General features: G+C 44.9%; 1 long non-coding RNA gene across 1 annotated transcript; it reads left to right on the top strand.

Moving 5' to 3' along the window:
- The first annotated feature begins 1,144 nt into the window (after positions 1-1,144).
- Positions 1,145-1,700, top strand: LOC138657813 (uncharacterized). The gene is made up of 3 exons (XR_011317202.1): positions 1,145-1,341; positions 1,429-1,536; positions 1,628-1,700. It is a non-coding gene; the product is annotated as an uncharacterized lncRNA (long non-coding RNA).
- The last annotated feature ends 5,049 nt before the right edge of the window (positions 1,701-6,749 follow it).

Here is a 6,749-nt window from a genome sequence, read left to right as displayed (position 1 = left end):
GTTCATGTGTTATGCTTGCGTTATGACTCTGCTTGCAGGTATGTTTGTGTGCATCTTGTTGGTTGCATGTGCATTTGTCAATGCCATATTGGTTAATGTTGATTTTTGATGTATTTACTAAAGGTACCGTCACACGCTGCAGCGATACCGACAACGATCCGGATCGCTGCAGCGTCGCTGTTTGGTTGCTGGAGAGCTGTCACACAGACAGCTCTCCAGCGACCAACGATGCCGGTAACCAGAGTAAACATCGGGTTACTAACCTCAGAGCCACGCTTAGTAACCCGATGTTTACCCTGGTTACCAGTGTAAAAGTAAAAAAAAAAAAGGTAAATTCCGCTGTCTGTCCCCGTGCTGTGCTTCTCTGCATTGTGAGCGCCAGCCAGCCGTAAAGCAGAGCACAGCGGTGACGTCACCACTCTGCTTTCCGGCCGCTGTGCTTACACAGGGCAGAGAAGCAGAGTGCCGAGGGACAGACAGAAGGTGGCTGTGTGTGCGTGCGTGCGTGCGTGTGCCTGCCTGCCCTGTTTATATGTTTTTCATACTATGCTGGTATTTTGAATAGCTGTGGTGTAAAATTTGTTTTGTGTGTGTGTATAAATGATGTGTGATGTGTTCTGCATCTTTGTTGTTTTCCATAATGTACTTGCATTTCAAATAAAGAGCAGTGTAGCTCCTACTGTACCCTAAAAAAAAGAAAATTTAAAAAAATATAGTAATAAAAATTTCACAAAACTGTCAGTAGTCTCATTTCAAGATAAATGTAATATTGGGTAAACATGCAGTAAAGGTTATATATACAAATGTGTAATGCAAATCTTTGCTATAGAATATGTTATCTGGTTTTAGAAAATACAAAGTGTAGGGTAATCATAATTAACAATTTTGGGGATTGGTATTTTAATTTCGAATGAGGAACATTTTTTATAAGGTTAAACTTTGTTTAGGTGGGTTTTACCAGCATGCGCATTGCGCATATCAAGTTCTAAGTAGTTTTGGTGTTGTTTTAAAGGGATTTTTTGGGTTTTTTTTTGTGGGGAAACAGGAGGTAGAGGGTTTGGCAGCTTGTGCATCAAGTTTGACGGTAGAATTTTTTTTTTCTTTTGTTGTGGGGGAAATCAAAAATAAGTTGGCACTGTAGGTACTGACCCAAGACGTACACAAGCAGGCTCCCCATTTTTTTTTAAAAGTTGTAAGTGTAAAGTCCCTACAGCTGCATCTATCCTTTTGTATAGTAGCTTAGAACTCTCTTTATGCTTGCAGATTCTAGGGACCAAGAGGACCCAAGCAAGGGACCGACCGACCCAAGCTATACGCAAGCCCCAAGTTTTGGAAACAGATGTAAGTGTAAAGTCCTGAAAGCTGCATCTATCTATCTATCTATCTATCCTTTTGTATAGTAGCTTAGAACTCCCTTTATGCTTACAGATTCTAGGGACCAAGAGGACCCAAGCAAGGGACCGACCAACCCAAGATAGACGCAAGATCATAATGTCTTCTTCTGAGAGCCCCCCAGCACATCATCAGCAAACTGAGGTGTTAATTTTTTTTCTTCATAAATTTTTTATTTTGGTGCAACAATGGCAATTGTATTTTAAGCCTTTATGTGTTTATTCTGTATTCACAGGAATATGAAGCAGAGGGGCTAACAGAAGGAGACGGACAGGGTGGAGAAATACAAGGAGCGGGAGCGCATAGTGTAAGTTTTGAACAGACCGATCCTCACATACAAAGAACATTATTAATTTAATTTTTTTTTTAAATTAGTCTTCACAATCCGGGGCTCGACGTAGAGTTCCTCAAAGCACCTCCCATAGTCGTCGGAATGATAATCGCGGCGGTCGCCGAAGAGTAAGTTCCTTTTTGGTTTGGTGTTTAGTAAAATGTAAAATTCATGTGTTGTAATCTTTCCCTTTTTATTCTTATCTTTTTGTTAGGCTTCACAGCGTGCTCCCGAACAAGATGATGAAGAGGAGGGCATCGATGTGAACACCCTCATCGAAGCAGTACAAAGTCGGGAGCCGCTGTGGAACATGTCGGACCGCCGCCATGCTGACCAGTTAATCACCCGACGGCTATGGGAGGAAGTGTGCAGTGCTGTTATGGATAACTGGGAGGAACTCGATGCTGGGGCCCAGGATCTAGCGCGTAAGTATTCACACTTCATAACCTTATGTTAGGCATGATTTAATGTGGTGTATAGTAACCAATTTTTGCTTTCTCTTTCCAGGTAACAGGATTATCGTGCGGTGGCAGTCACTCAGGGATCGCTTCAAGAGGGAGTTTAATAAGGAGATGCAGGCCCCGAGTGGATCTAGAGGACGCAGGAGCAGATACAAACATGCCAGAGCCCTGTCGTTCCTCCGGTCGACGCTGCTGAGCAGAAGGTAAATATTCAACACCACATATTTTCAGTCAAACTGTAAAAATGTGTAACCTTCAATTTTTTTTGCAGCAAGGGCAATTGTAATATCCAGATACTAATTTTTTTTTTCTTCTTTAACAGCACTTTCTGGAGCACTCAGGAGCCTGCATCAGAGTTGCACCCCTCTGGAGCGATCCCTCAACAGTCCGCCACCGGGGACCACGTCGACCCCTCTGTTTCTGCACCTTCCCTTTCGTTTGATCCCTCAGCCTCATCCACCAGCGCTGGAGCAGCAGGGCGGACTTCGTCACTTGAAGCTGCAGGTGATGAGTTAGAGTTCCCTTTACCCCACCCCTCTGCCACTGCCGCAACATCTAGACCAACTTTGTGGTCAGGACGGCAGCGTTAGAGAGGTCAGGAAAGGAGCTATGCGCCTGACTTTTTGCAGCTGAATGCATCCTTTCACAGTGCCATCAAGCTTTTGAGTGAGCAAACGTCTGCTGGGTACAATATGCTTAACAAAAGCATACTTGAACTCAGCAGTCGTCTTGATAGGATGCAATCAGATGCAAACCAGTCACCAAGGCACTGTTTTTTTCAGTCGGTCCTCAGGCACATGGAAAATCTAACTCCTGACCTGCAGATGCATGTGATGCAAGGCTGCCACACTGCTCTAGCGCAGGCGATGTCCCATGCCCCTCCACCTACCCTTCATGTGTCAACACCTTTCCCCTCTCAATCCACCGTCTATCCTCCCGTCCGTCCTCCTCCTGTCCGTCCTCCTCCCATCCATTCTACTCCTTCATCATTTGTTCCTTCCCCCCTTAGTCTTTCCCAGTTTTTACCGTCCCCCTTCCATTCTTCCCCTTTAACTTCTCCGTTCCCAATCCCACCAACACCTTCATACCTCCCACACACCACACCTGCACCTCAACTCTCTACACAACCTCATGTTTTCACCACCCATTCTACTTCTGTTCCTCCCCGTGATGTCCTGTCCCCCACTCTCGACGTGGTCCGCCCTGTCAGCCCCTCCGCTACTATCTCCACCCCAAACTATCAGAATCTGTAAATAAATAAACAGTTTTTTGGTTTAAAAACAATTTTATTGTCTTTCTCTTTTTTTTTTGTAAAGTTTTTAAATCACCAAGGTTATGGCAATAGTAACAATAACAGTGTTTAAAGGGTACCGTTGCAAAACATACAATGCTGCATTAAAGTACAAAGATTTTGTAAGCAAACAAAAAATGGTATTTTTACAAGTGTAAAAAGAAAAAATTTTTTACACCATTTCATACTGCCAGTCAACTGATCCTGCAGGAGACATGAAGTAGTCTGCAAAACTGTCCCGCATTCTGGAGACTGCTACTGGACTGCGAAAAGTGGGGTTTTGGTAATCCCGTAAGGTGCTTTCAGAAACATTATCCTCCAGGGAAACTTGTTCTTTTGATAAAACAAAATTGTGCAGGACAACGCACGCTTTGACCACATCATCGACAGTTTCAGTCTGCAGTTTAATTGCAGTTAGCAGGACTCTCCATTTGGCAGTTAAGATGCCAAAAGCACATTCCACTACGCTTCGTGCTCTGGTTAAGCGGTAATTGTAAATTTTTTTCCTCTGGGTCAGTCCACTACTTCCAAAGGGTTTCAGCAAGTGTGGGGAAAGCTGGAAGGCATCATCTCCAACACAAACAAATGGTAATGGTGGACTAGTGGTTCCAGGGAGAGGTCTAGGGGGCGGAAAATCAAATGTCTCTCCATATAAACGGCGCCCCATTGGTGAATTTTTAAAAATTTGTGAATCATTTGCGCGTCCATACGCACCGATATCAACAGCGATGAACTTGCATTGTGCATCGGCTATGGCCATCAACACAATAGAGAAGTACTTCTTATAGTTATAAAACTGTGATCCAGAGCCTGAAGGTTTGACGATCCGTATGTGCTTTCCATCAACTGCTCCAACACAATTTGGAAACTGGCAAATTTGATGAAAATTTTGGGCGATCTCCAGCCACCTCTCCTGTGATGGCTCTGGGATGTATTCCACTTGTAGGCACTCCCACAATGCCCGGCAGGTATCTCTGATGATCCCCGAGATGGTGGATATCCCAAGTCGATACTGAAAATGGAGGGATGAGAACGACTCTCCAGTTGCAAGGAATCTGTTAACAAAACGAAAAGACAATAATTAATAAAAAAATTCAAAAAACAACATTACAGTTATAAGTCTGATGAATGAGAATCATTTAAAAAAAAAAAATTACTTACCGAATAGTCACCATGAGACGCTCTGCTGGTGATATTGAGAATCGCATCTGGGTGTCTCGTCTACGTATACAGTCTTCCACATAGCCCAATAAAAACTCGAAATTTTCAGCTCTCATCCTCACATAATTGAAGAACTTTTGAGGGTTTTCCCTTAGTTCCATGTAAAGCGTGGAATAAACACCACGGGTCATACGTTGTGCTGTGATGGGATGGATCCACAGCCTTCTCTTCCGCCGCTGCCGTAGGATGGGCAGTCTTTGTTCCTCCCTCTCTCGAACGCTGACTGCCAACTGATTTGCCTCAAAAGTAAAATCCGCATAGATCTTTGCAATGTTCGCCAGGACTCCTTCCATTTCTGCCACTTTCTCTACAACCTTTCAAAGATGTGGTGTAAATACACGCTATATATAGTTTTGCAGTAGTATCCAGTAGCCAATCACATTGAAATCCTCCCCTTTTAAAAAACGGATCCGTCAAAAAACGGTTACAACGGATGTAAAAACGGTTGCAACGGTTCTAACGGATCCGTTTTTTAAACGGATCGGGGCAGCTGATCCGTCAAAAAAACGGATCCGTTAGAACCGTTTTTCCACCAAATTTGACGGATCCGTCGATCCGCCACGATGTCGGACCTAACTGACGCCACACAACTGAAGTGTGAAAGAACTCTTAGTGGCACTTTTGTGAGTTCTGCTCTTGGGCTCCCTCTTGTGGTTTCTAGTGGTATGGCTGCTTCTTGGAGTTAGCTGTCATCAGCTGCCTCCACTTATCGTCTCTTCTGCTCTGCTATTTAGGCCTGGCTCTTTCTTCAGCCAGTGCCACTTATAAATGGTTCCTGGTTGGATTCACATCTCTTTGGAGTTCCCTGTTATCCTGACCAGTTCAGCAAAGCTAAGTTTTTGCTTGCTCTTTTCTGTCCATAGATTGTGGACTTATCCATTCTGTGCTTTCTATGTTTGTCCAGCTTATCAGTGTGAATTAATTCTGTCTTGCTGGAAGCTCTGGGAGGCAGATTTGCCCTCCACACCTTTAGTCAGGTGTGGAGATTTTTTTGTAAACTCTGCGTGGATTTTTGTAGTGTTTTATACTGACCGCACAGTATTCCATCCTGTCCTATCTATTTAGCTAGACTGGCCTCCTGTGCTCATCCTGGTTTCATTCTGTGTATGTCTTTTCCCTCTCCACTCACAGTCATTATTTGTGGGGGGCTAATCTATCCTTTGGGGATTTTCTCTGAGGCAAGATAGCTTTCCTGCTTCTTTCTTTAGGGGTAGTTAGCTCTTAGGCTGTGACGAGATGCCTAGGGAGAGTTAGGAGCATTCCACGGCTACTTCTAGTGTTGTGTTGAGCTTAGGGACTGCGGTCAGTACAGTTACCACTTCCTTCAGAGCTCGTTCCATGTTGCTCCTAGACCACCGTATCATAACACCCGCCCGCTTGAAGAGAAATACTCACCCAGCTCCCGCGATGCCTCCTCTCAGCGCAGGCAGCTTGTCCTGTGTGAGCGGTCACGTGGTACAGCTCATTACAGTGATGAATATGCGCATATTCATCACTCACACAGGACAAGCTGCCGGCACTGAGAGGAGGCATCGCGGGAGCTGGGTGAGTATTTCTCTTCAAGCGTGCGGGGGGTGGGGAGGGGGGGGAGGCAGGAGGTGATCCCCAAACTTTATTAACAAAAATAACAAAACTTGATTTTTCATCCCTTCTCTCCAGCATGCAGCGCTGCAGGGAAAAGAGATGAATGCCGCCTTCAGCACCACACGCAGGGGGGACAGCGCTTACTGTAGCGCTGTCTCTCCTGCACGGTCCGTGTGGTCCTCAGGCAGCACACGGGTGGCACAAGGCTGCCACACGTGTGCCACACTGATGTGCCACATGAGCACACGGACACACGGACACGGATATCTCCGGTACCGGAAAAAAAAGGACGTGTGAGACCGGCCTTATGCTGAGTCTTTCCTCACAAACTATGTATCAATCTGCTTTATAAACAGATGCATACAGATTGGACTGCACTTTCATTCTGCCAAGTTCCCTTTAATGTGACACTTTGCTATATTAGGTGTTAGTTGTAGCAATCTGGAATATACAGTTTCTTCTAACCTTG

Source organism: Ranitomeya imitator, chromosome 1 (assembly GCF_032444005.1).
Source record: "Ranitomeya imitator isolate aRanImi1 chromosome 1, aRanImi1.pri, whole genome shotgun sequence".
NCBI lineage: Eukaryota > Metazoa > Chordata > Amphibia > Anura > Dendrobatidae > Ranitomeya > Ranitomeya imitator.
This window is presented reverse-complemented; position numbering and strand designations above follow the sequence as displayed.